Source organism: Equus asinus, chromosome 9, assembly GCF_041296235.1.
Source record: "Equus asinus isolate D_3611 breed Donkey chromosome 9, EquAss-T2T_v2, whole genome shotgun sequence".
Lineage (NCBI taxonomy): Eukaryota > Metazoa > Chordata > Mammalia > Perissodactyla > Equidae > Equus > Equus asinus.
Genome location: NC_091798.1, coordinates 15094596 through 15107087, shown reverse-complemented (window position 1 = coordinate 15107087; position 12492 = coordinate 15094596).

The following is a 12492-nucleotide window of genomic DNA, read 5'->3' as shown; positions in this document are numbered from 1 at the left end:
AGCCCTGGGTTGGAGCTGAACAGGAGGCACACAGCATGACATGAGGCCTGTCGGAGAGGATGAGGCAGAAATGAAAGCCAGGCCAAGAAGCTGGACATTCTCCTGCAGGCCACCAGGAGCCCAGTGGGATTCTTGTAACTGAGGAGAATATGATTAGGAAATCCTTTGATTAGCAAAGTTGCTAAAAGAACTGAGGCTGGGAGACTGCAACAGCCCCAACCTAGCACCCCAGATGAGGATCTGAACTGAGGTGGAGTCACAAAGACAAAGGAAGAGCTCGTCACACAGGATTAGATTTAGGAAGTGAGGACGAGGTTCTATAACTCCCTCAGAGTCGGGGACAGTGTCTATACAGGGTGGAACACCGAGGGCAGGATCCAGCCCCAGCAGCCCTGGGGGCCTCTCTCCAGGGAAAGCCTCATATGCACCAACATGGCTCCTCCCCAGCCCCACCCAGGTGAAAGGACACCCTCCCCTGGAGAAGGGTTTAAGGAGAAGTCTAACCCAGGCTTACCTTCAGGAATCCTCTGATGGGCCCACGTTGGGATTTTGCAGGAAAGTTCTGATCCACCACACCTACACCCAAGCCCCACCTCCCATCCAGAGGCAGGCGGGCAGCCTGAACCCTCCCTCCGACAGGGAGGTGGCACTCTGCCTGTGGGGCAGCCCTCCTAGAGCAAAGCTGCACCAGCTGGTGTCTCTTCCCTGCTGTCTTCACCTGTTCCCAAAGCCCCAGGTTGCCCACCTTTGCTTTCTCCCGGTGGATGGTGGGCTTGCAGTTTGGCCACAAGATGGCAGCCTTTCCTATAAAATCTTCCCGGAGTTGGGCCTAGTGGCCCAGGCGGGTTCAGGGAAGGTATTAGGTGGCTGGAGACGGAGAAGCAAGCGCCTGCCTGGGAGAGTCCTGGGCCCTGAAAGAGGCCCCTGGGACTGGTTCCAGGAAACCAGATTCCAAACAGATCCACCCTGGGAACAGCCAGACTGGATTCGGAGCCCAGCTCCGCCATTTGCTCCCCGGGTACATTTCCACACCTCTTCACCTTTCACTTTTCTCACTTGTAAAATAGAAATAAAAATACCTACTTTATAGGATTGTTTGAAAAGACTAACAAAAATAATACATGCAAAGTGCTTGGCAAATTCCAAGCACTTATTAAGTGCATGTTAAATGGAAGATACTGTTAAAGGAAAATAGTAGAACATTTTTGAATTCTAGTCTTGAGAGTCAAAACCCCAAAACAACTTTAAATCCCAACTGCTCCCCTTTCTAGCTAAGCCTGGCCTCTTTATCTAACCTTTGAAGCCTCAGTTTTCTCCCCTGTGAAATGGGTATGATAACACCATCTCACAGGGTTACTGTAACAAACACCCAGTCTAGTGCCTGGCACATGGGGATTGCTACTGATCGGCCACTAGCTATTATTATTCTCAGCCTATGAGGACTGACGGTGCGGCTCCTATCCTGAGACTAGCTGGACACTGTCCCAGTCCTGAAGCTTGACCTGTCAAAGCCGCCCACTCCATCCTTCTGCCGCACAAGCTACAGAAAGCAATCGGACCTGGCTCGCTAGCAGGCCCCAGGGGCAGGAAGACCAAAGAAGCAATGCCTGTACCACCTTAGGGACATTCTACCCATGGCCATCCTGCCAGAGATGAAATAGAGCACCTTCCTGGGGTTCCTTACCCGGGTTCTCAGTTATGAGGGTAATGGAGGTAGGAGGTGACCACCTGGCATCTTGGTCAGCTCCACAATCCTCACCAGGGCTCCAGGGTCCCCAAGCCTAAGCAGAACAGAACAGAATCTCCTCTTGCCCCTCCCCACCCATCTTTAGTACTCCATCGGGGTAACCACCTTCATGAAGCGTTCCCTTCCATCTTCTCGCCTTCCCGCTTGCTTCTCCATCCCTTCCAAAGGCTCTCCACCCTGGTCCCCTTCACCCTCCAAACCCAATGCCAGAGGCAGGGAAAGTGATCTCCTTATACATATGCATTCAAAAAACCCTTTCACCCCGACTAATTGATCAGATTTGAACTTCACAACCACTCAGAGAGACAGCGAGGAGCAGATTAGAAAACTGAGGCTTAAAGAGGTGAAGGGACCAGATGAAGTCACACAACAGATGGGGCCCCTCCTAGGTGGCTGGAAATTCTCTTGTTCTCAATCTAATCTCCCATTTTTTCCATTCCCAGACCACTCCCTCAACAACCCCTTATCTTAGTGTTATCTCAGCCAAATACAAGCTGATTTTATTCCAAGGCAGGAGGCTTGGCCAGAAGGAATCTGCCCCATTGGCTGTAAGTCAACCACACGAACGTCTGTCACGTAGGAGACTGGAGTAGAGAGGAGATGGAGAAGATGAACACAGACTGGTTCTGCCTCCAGGCAGCATCACTATATTAATTAGGAGACTTGCGATGATAAGGGTCAGAACCCCAACTCAAAGCAAAAATTGGGAAGACCAAAGGCATGACTGACTTCAGACACACTTGGATCCAGGGGCCCAAAGGATGTCTTTGCTCCACCTCCAGTTCAGCTTCCATTGGGATTGTGGCCTTATTCCCAGGTAGGCTTTCTCCACATGTGGGAAAGACAGTTACTAGCAGCCCCAAACCTACATCCTTGTGGCACCCATAGAAATGGCCGAGAGGCCATCCCTCTGTCTCACAGAAGACCTTGAGCTGGCGCAAACTCCATCAGCTCTACCAGAGCCATAACGAGAGGGAAAGAGTGGTTCCCCTTGGGAAGATAACCGCCTAGACAAAAACGTGTTAGCTGCTGAGATGAGATCTGAAATCATGCATTTGTCTGTTCTGTCAACAAACAGTGCCTCACACCTCTTAGCTGTTGGGTAGACAAAGCCAGGTGCTGGGGATACAAGGATGAATAAAACACAGCCACCTGGGAGCAGTCTAGTGGGGAAAACCAACAAGAAATAAATAGCAAAACGACATGGAAGTGCTGGGAGGAGAACTGTGCAAGGCATGGTGGGAACCTGGGGGCAGGGGGCAGTTAATTCAGCTTTGATGGGGATTTGAAGAAAGGACATGGACACGTGCCCAAATAGCGAGATGGGAAGATCTAGATTGAAGCCTCTTTCCAACACCATCCTGGAGCACCTGCCCCTGGGCAGAACCATGTGTGGGGCTGGATGTGCCCTGCTCCTACACTCTGGATCCTCGCTCCCTCCCTCCACATACCAGGAGCAGGACTCCCCCTCAGTGTCAGCCAGGTCCTGTCAGCAGGGGTGGTTCTGCCCATCGGACCAGTCTATGTGCTAGTGCAGTTTTCTCAGTCGGGTCACTAATAACATTTGGGGCCAGGTGGCTCTGTTGTGGGGCTACCTGTGCATTGTAGGATGTTTAGCAGCATCCCTAGCTTCTACCCACTAGATGCCAGTATCAGCCCCTGACTCATTGTGACAACCCAAAATGTCTGCAGACATTGCCAAATGTCCTGTGGAGAAGGAAAATCACCCTCACTTGAGAACCACTGCTCTAGTTCATTCTCCCCGACCCCAAACTCAGCCTTTGGTCGGGAGAAGCCTCTGTCCTCTGGTTAAGCAGGCTGATTCTCCCTGAGGAGACATTTACCAGCACTTGCCTATGTTCACCCAAGGGACGCCCCAGGCCAGGGGTGCTGGGACCAAGGACTGGCTCTCTTCTAGATTCTCCTCTTCTGCTGGGCTCCACCACCCAAGAGCTACTCAGTAGCTGAGTGTGGAGGAGAGAATCGATTGCTCTCATCCTCCCCTTCCAGATCCTCCCTCACCTCCTAGATCTTTCTGAGGAGGTGCTCCCGCTCCCAGGAAGGCAGAGACAATGAGCGCTCCTAAGCCAGAGCAGCTACAGGCTCTGCCTGCAGCAAGGAGAAGCCCTATGGGTGTGCAACAGTGCTGAATGTCAGAGCATCCCAAATGAGAACACAAGTGGAGAGGAGGCTGGGGACCTCTCAATGGCCTTCTTCAGGGACATGGGGGAAGATGCTAGGGCAATGTTTTATTTTCACCTTCTTGTCCTGCCCCTATGCCAGGGGTCACACAGCCACTTGAAACAGAGCATCTTGATGGTGATGGATAATGCCCAAATAATGTTCTCTGGGCAGGTGCTGGCAATGCAGCCATGGAACACTATAGCATTTCTGCAGAGTGTTGATGCCCACCAGCCCCCAACCAGTAGGGCTTCAAGGGCTGCTTGGAGGAGGCGGCGCTGTCCTCCAGAGCACAAATCAGCTGGGGTCTTTTCCTTCCTTTTTTTTTTTCTTTTTTTGAGGAAGATTAGCCCTGAGCTAACTGCTGCCAATGCTCCTCTTTTTGCCAAGGAAGACTGGCCCTGAGCTAACATCCGTGCCCATCTTCCTCTACTTTATGTGTGGGACGCCTACCACAGCATGGCTTGCCAAACGGTGCCATGTCCGCACCTGGGATCCGAACCGGCGAACCGTGGGCCGCTGAAGCAGAACATGTGAACTTAACCACTGCACCACCGGGCCAGCCCCTTTTCCTTCCTTCTTTCACTGCTGGGACCTCCACGGGTTGGCTGTATCTTGGTTTTTGTAGCACTTGAAGTGTGCTGAGCATCCTGATACCAATAACATAGGAGTAAGGAGAGAGAGGCCAGGCTAGGGAACAGCATATCTACTGAGTGAGCCCAGGAATGTACTGCAGACTGTGTTTGAGGGGTGGCGTGTAAGGCACAGGGTCTGCCCCAAGCGCTACGTTCTGCGTGTGTACGTAGAATTGCAGCACATGTGTTTGGCCGTGTGCAGGGAACCACACGGTGTATGCCCAGGTAAGTACTGGTTTGTGTCTGTGTCTGTGTGCAGAGGCACAATTCGCAGCATGGGCGATGTGGACGAAGAGCAAACGTGTGCACGTCTGTGTAGGTGTCTCTGTGTGTAACACACTGCAAGTACCAAGGGTTATGCAGAGCACAGTCTTCAAGGAGATGAGGAGGATTGTGTACAGGTGCAAAGATGCTGGGTGTGAATGAAGGTGTAACAGAGTGTGTGGAGTAGGGACATACACTGTGGGGGGAGTGCATGGTGTGCAATTTGTGGAAATGTAGAAATGATGGAGCATGCAGAGCAAGGATGCGTGTGCAAGAACGGCAGCAGCCAACACTGCAGCAAGCACTGAGCAAAAGTTTGTCTTCCTTCTCTCTATACACTCAGCTGTTCCCCAGGCCAAGGAGAGACAGGCAGTTCAAGTAGAATAACACTCTGCCCATGACACAGCCTGTCTATATAAAAATACCGTAGAAGGGTCACTTTTATCATTCCTCCTCTGACCTCGTAGCACAGGTCATTTGCCAGTCTACACTCCTCAGAGGATAGATGATGAATGGGTTTTAGCACAAGCTTTGGAAGCAATGATTGGAGTTTGAACCGTGCTCTGCCACGTACCTGTGACAAGCCTTAGACAAACCTTAAACCTCCCTAAGACCCAGCTTCCTCATCTGTTAGATGGGGAGAAATAACAATACCCACGTCCTGTGAAGGCTATGAGAATGAGGTGAGATCCAGGGTACAGCACTTAGAGACAGCACCGTCCTAAATGTTAGCTGTGTATTACCTGGCAAAGAGCAGAGGATGTCACTTAGCACCATCTCTAGCAGGATAGAGAACCTGGGCTCTGTCAAGGCTTGGCCATCATAACCCAAGGGCAGAATCATTGCTGTGAAGGGACCTTTCCCCCTTTTTGCAATGCAGCTGAAGCCCTTGCATTATTATCCTGCAAGATACATGGCAGAGGGAAGAACTGAGAATGAGCACCTAAAGACATGAGATTCCCATTCAGAGGCTCATCCAGCAGATGGAAGAGCATTAAGGGAAACAAGATGGAGACCAAGTAGAAGGCATTCAACACCCAAGCAGGCTCAGGCCCCAATAACAGAGGGCAGGCAGGGGAACCCACCCTCACCAATGACGCCTCAACCCCAGGTCCCCTGAGGCTCCACACAGCCTGCACTCAGGGATGTGCTAGAAGACTGATATACGTGTCTCCTCCCAACCCCACGTTCAGTGATATCACACTGGCAGCTTGAAGTCAGCCATAGTGGGGGTATTTACAGCACGGAAATTAGCAAATTTCCACGAGACTGGGGTGGGGTTGGGATGGGTGGATACAAAAGAGAATAAAATTGTCGAAGAGCCATCAGGAGAAGCAGAGAAGAGAGACGATATCCATGGGTTAAGAGCTTTCTCTGTTGACTTCATGGAGATGGGCAGTTTGACATCCAAGAGTCAATAACTCAGGCCTGGCACCACCATTAAAAATAATAATTAAAAAAAAAAATGTGGAAGCAGCAGCAAGAGAACATTTTCTACATTCTTCCAGATTCTAAGGGTGTGTTTGACCCGTTCACAAGACTTCCTGGGCCACAGTGTGGCCCACTCCCTGTAGTAAATGCAGATCCCTCTCTTAGGGCGTTCATTCCCCCACTTCACAAATTGCCCTCTCTGAAGGGAGCTGCCTGGTGCGAGGTTATAACCCCTCCCCAGGGGAAGCCCATAACCAGTGACTGATGGATACAGGGATACAACGGCCTGGCTGCTTGGCTTGGCAAGCAACATCGCTGAAGAGTTATCCAAGCTCCAGAACTCCCAAAGGGATCAGCTGAGGCCACCGTTGCTACGGCAACGCAGCCCAACTTCTCCCTCCACCCAATCCTGCTGCCCTCCCTCCCTCCCAGGTGTTGCACTTGAAACACCCTCTAAGAAATGTCCTGCCCTCAAATCTCCAGCCCCGTGTCTTTTTCCCCTGGGAAATTCAACCTAAGACAGCCCGTACCCATCTCCCTGTAAAGAGGGAAAGTGTATGCGGCAGTGTAGGCTGCAGATTGTGTTACAGAGACCACTGCCCAGGAGACCTAACAGCCGATGGCACGCCCATGCAATTCTCTACAATGCGGGGGCATGTCTGTGGGTGTGAAATGCAAGGGACACACAGGAAGCCAGTGCAGGGTGCTTCCTCAGAAGAGGTGCAACACAGGGGCTGGCCCCGTGGCCGAGTGGTTAAGTTCGCACACTCTGCTGCAGGCGGCCCAGTGTTTCATTGGTTCGAATCCTGGGCGCGGACATGGCACTGCTCATCAAACCACGCTGAGGCAGCATCCCACATGCCGCAACTAGAAGGACCCACAACGAAGAATATACAACTATGTACCGGGGGGCCTTTGGGGAGAAAAAGGAAAAAAATAATCTTTAGAAGAGGTGCAACACAGCATGTTTGTCAGGAGTTTTTGGCAATATATAATGGGTGAGTGGGGGGAATGGGTTCAAGCATGATGAAGTATGTGTGTGTGAGCTGGTGTTTGTTTTCCAGGCCGGCATCCCTTTTGAAGGGCACGCCAAGGGGAGGGAGACAAAGGAATGTCACCTGTTTGTTGGATTTAGCAACACACAGGACCTCTGCGGCAATAGCCACCTGCTCTGTTGGCTACACAGACATCTGCGTGTGCAGATACACTCACCTCCCTACCCCCAGGCACAAAACACATGCTCTCCAAACACACAGCCCACATTCCAGGCCCTGCTTCTTGAGTGGAGACGGGAAGAATTCAGCCCAGCTCACTTTTAGTGCAAGAGGTGAAACTGAGGAATCAGACTCTGGGATCAGCCCCTGGTCACAGCCAAATCCTAGCCTCTCGCAGGTGTCACTTACCTCTGCATAACCCTTCACCAAGCACATTCATTCATTCCTCAAAGACTCGCTGGACTGTTTGCCATCCTTCTGGCTCAGAAGCTCCATTGGTGACGCGAGCCCCAGCTCACTCTTCACTGGAGGATGCTGCACAGATGGAGAGCTTCCCCACCACCTGGAAGAAGGGAGCTCCTGGCCTCCCTGCCAGCAGGAGGGCTCTGCTGAGCAAACTCCAGGCAGCAGACCGTGTCCATGCCAGTGGTCCCAAGCGGAGGCAGAATTAGCCTCCCACCTACCCCAGTAATCCCCCTGCCCAATCTAGGCTCTCACTGACAGCATGCTGGTGAACCTGGACCCTCTTGTTACTTGTTAACTTGCTGACTGGAAATCAGTTGCTCTTCTGAGGTGCTGGGGCTACGCATGAGAACCTGCGGAGGGGAGGCGTTCCCTGGTCCTTGTGCCCTCAGAATAACAGTGATACCAATCACCATTTCAATTAACCTAGAGCTTTATCAAGCACTCAGACACAAGATCTCATGTGCCGGTGGAATCTTCCATGTTCCCAGGGGTTGGGGGTGGTTATGTTACACCAGCTATTCTGGAGTAGGGACTTTTTTTTTTTAAAGATTGGCACCTGAGCTAATATCTGTTGCCAATTTCCCTTTTTCTTTAAAGCCCCAGTACCTAGTTGTATATTCTAGCTGCGAGTGCCTCTGGTTGTGCCATGTGGGACACCGCATCAGTGTGGCCTGACGAGCGGTGCCAGGTCCACGCCCAGGATCCGAACAAGTGAAACTCTGGGCCACCCAAGTGGAGCACGTGAACTTAACCACTCGGCCACAGGGCCGGCCCCCTGGAGCATGGATTTTAATGTCAGGCAGACTTGGGTCTAAATCCCCAGGGTTACTTACATTTTGAGGCTAGAATGAGTATTGGATGCGGGAAGTGCCAGCTCAGTGCCCAGTGCAGGGTGGGTGCTCAATCAACAGCCACGATCATCACTATTATCACTTCATTGCTGTTCCCCAGAGAAGCCCCTGGTTACAGAGATGAGCCCTCTTCGAGACTGTGCATAGGGCAAACCCATCATCTGCCTGTTCTCCTCCCATCCTCTTGCCAATGGCCCATGTCAGAGGGCGGGCCGCTCTGAAGGCCCATCCCATGGCTTTAAGGGCTGCCAAATGTGAGGACTTCCTCTTCTAGGCTGGACCTTATGTTTGATGGCAATGAAATGGAAACATAAGACACCAGGAGACTGAGGCCAGGGAAGGGGTTCCACTTGCCCATGAATCCCTGTTAATTCCATCAGGTGCAAGTCTTCAGCCTTCCAAGCAATTCTGGTCCTTGAGATGGATGATGGGGTGCACATCAGAGGAGCTGCGTGCCATCTGCTGCTGAGCTTCCAGAGGCACATCCAGGGAGCTGTCTGGGAAGATGAACCAGAGAGTGTCTCCATCCTTCTTATCCTGGATCTGGCCAGAAATTGTGATCCACGGTCACATCCAAACCCAGATTTCTTTCCCCTTATTTGGAATGTGGTGGGCAAGTTGCTCTTCTATTTTGTTTGTTTTCCTTTATAAAGACTTTTACTATAAAAAGGTTAAGGTATATTAAATATATTTAGGGCTCAGGCCATATGGCGCACCAGGAGAGAGAGGGCTGTTTGCTGAGCTTTTTGGTTATAAAGCCAGTCAAAGCCCAACATCAGAAGTTCATGACTAGGAAATCAATAGATCATCTTCAGCAATTCAATGCACAATATTAGGCAACCTAGTGTTATTGTTGTTGCAGGTCAGCCAACATTTCGTAAGGTCTACTCCATGCCAGATGCTGTGCTAAATGAGTTGAGAGTTAAATAAAATAGAAAACACGGTACCTTTTTTATTATTTACCTTTTTTATTTATTATTTATTATTATATCACATTTGTGATCTCTTTCTCTCCCTGCCTCTGAAATCCTCAAATGGTTACTGAACCATTTGAAAGTAAGTTGTAGACATCACGACACCTCACTTCTAAATGCTTCAGCTTATATCTCCTAAGAACAAGGATTATTCTCCTACAGAACTACAGTACCGCTATCATTCCTGAGATATTTAACACTGACACAATAATTCTGTCTAAAAGCATTCCAGGGGCCAGGCTGATGGCGCAGTGGTTAAGTGCTCATGTTCCACTTCGGCGGCCTGGGGTTCGCCATTTCGGATCCCAGGTGTGGGCATGGCACCACGTGGCAAGCCATGCTGTACTAGGCATCCCACATATAAAGTGGAGGAAGATGGGCACGGATGTTAGCTCAGGGCCAGTCTTCCTCAGAAAAAACAGGGGGATTGGCAGCAGTTAGCTCAGGGCTAATCTTCCTCAAAAAAAAAAATTAATAAAATGCATTCTGTGTTCACATTTCCCCAATTGTCCCAAGAATATTCTTCATAGCTTTTTTTTTTTTTTATAAGTAAGCCAGGATACACTCATGGATCACACATTGCATTTGGCTTCTTCCTGGTGTGATAGATATAGAACTCTGTAAAGAAAGAGAGCTCCCAAAGACTTTTGAAAAAGAACCTTCAGACTCAAACTAAAAGGAAAAATCCTTCCATAAGGACCCTTGGATGCTGCATAATTCTCATTCCTCACCACAGATGGGCAAATTATTTCTTAGAGGGGCATACGGGTTTCCTAATTATTCCAACAGATTAATGCCATCTGCTCTCTTCAAGGAAGAAAAACAGTTAAAAGGTGGTGTCAGGGAGTCTTAGGTCCCAACCAGGGTATAGCCCACGTCCACAAACACATGCCATGTCAATCTGTACTGGGCCTGTTGTAGGCACTGCAGATGTAGGGGGGAAAGAAACCAACAACCCTGCCCTCACGGAGTTTATGGTCTAGTTAGAAGAGGAAAAAAGAACAAAACGGAGAGAGAGAAATAAAGAAATAAAATGATGAGGCTAGATTGCTAAAGGATAAACTAGATGGAAGGACACATAACCCAGCCTTGGACAGGGAGGGAAGAAGTCACATCTAAGCCGCAAGCTGAAGAAGGAGAATTCGCCAGCTGAAGACAAGGAGGAGTATTTTTAACGGGAGAAAAAGCCTGGGTGAAGGTCCAGAGGTGAGAAGAATGAGTGCAAGCCACGTACAGAAGCTCAGTCATGCAGTGTGAGGGGAGGAGGTGTGGAATCGAGAGCAGAAGAGTGGACCAGGGCTGGCCTAAACTGGGCCTTACAATGCATGGTGAGGAGCTTGGACTTTATCCTAAGACCAGTGAAGAGCCATTGAGGGGCGTAACATGATCAGATTTCCTGGCACACTGCATAGAATGACGGGCAGACGAAGCCTAGTTGGGAGACTGGGTATAGGGTGCAGGCAATGGTGGCTGCGTCTAAGTAGTGGAAGTGGAGATGGAGAGATGGGAACAGATACAAGACATAGTTTGGAAATAGGGTCCGAGGCTCTTGTAGATAGAATACACGTAGGGAGTGAAGAAAAGCAAGAAGTCTAAGATGATGGCCAGGTCTCTGTAATAAAAATGTTTTACAACAGGGATAGGCAAACTAAAACATGAGGGCCAGAGGTCTGTTTTGTAAATAAAGCTTTATTGGTACACAGCCACATCCATTTGCTTACACACTGTCTAAGTTGGGTTTCAGCTACAACAGAAGAGATGAGTCCCTTTGACAGATACTGTATGCCTGCAAAACCAAAAATATTTACTATCTGGTTCTTCGCAGAAAAAGTTTGCCAACCCCTGTTTTAGAAACACTGTATTCCAGAGATGCCTCAGGAAGAAAAAGGATCTTTTAGTCAAATAAGTTTGGGCAATTCTGTATTTTATATTGTTTTCTTGGCCCCTCACCATGCATATAGGTACACTGAGAGCTTGGAGAAGTCCCACAGTAAAGAAATCTCTTTAAATCTCTTTAATCTCTTTATTAAAGCCAACATTTCATAAATGTCTTTGCTCTCAGTCCATTTTTTTTTTAGGTTAGCCCTGAGGAATGCCCCTGTGGATACTTGCTTTAGAAAGATTAGGAGCTATATTGGAGGGGTAAAGATAGGTGAGAATACAAGTCATGAGATCAGTTAAAACGCCACTAAAATGACAAGAATCAGACAAAAGGGCCTGAGCTAGGGCTTAGGTCAAAAAGAAAGAAGAGACATAGGGGAGGATGTGAAGAGAGAATGCTCAGTTTCCTACCTAGATAACTGTAGGAAGCATGAATGGAGAGAGGAGGAACAGGAGGAGGAGAAGCTGGCTTGAGAAAAGGGGTGAATTCCAGGTTAGACGCGTTGAGTTTTATTGGCTCAGAATAAGCAGTGAACTTCTCCTTCCAGGAAGGTGAAATAGGCATACTTTCCCCATTCCTTCCACTAAGTAAAACCAAGAACTTTAGACATTCTACATAAAACAAACAAAAGACGACTTTGAAAGTGCAGAAAAGAAGGCAGATGACTAGGTACCTCAGGACCTGAGGAATGACACGGTGGTGAGTTCCCTGGGTTTTCTTTTTGCCTTACATCTCCCAGACTGAGTGCTGGAGAAATGGAAAACCCAATATGAAATGCCAATAGGTCCAGACAAAAAATGTCCAACAAAAGTCTGCCCTCTCTAGCCAAAGGACCAGGAAAGGGGCAGACTAGCAAACAGAAAACTTGTAGTCAAAAACTACCCTACTCTAGCTAAACATCACACAAAAAAAGTGTGGCCCCAATTTCACCCACACCAGCAAAGGCCGAGTAGGGACCCAAACTTCCACCCTCAAGAGGCTGTGATGAGGTGCCCCAACACTCCCTGGGATAGTGTCAGAGAAAGCCAATGGGGACCCCCTCAGGTGTCAACAAGGCCAAGTGGGAA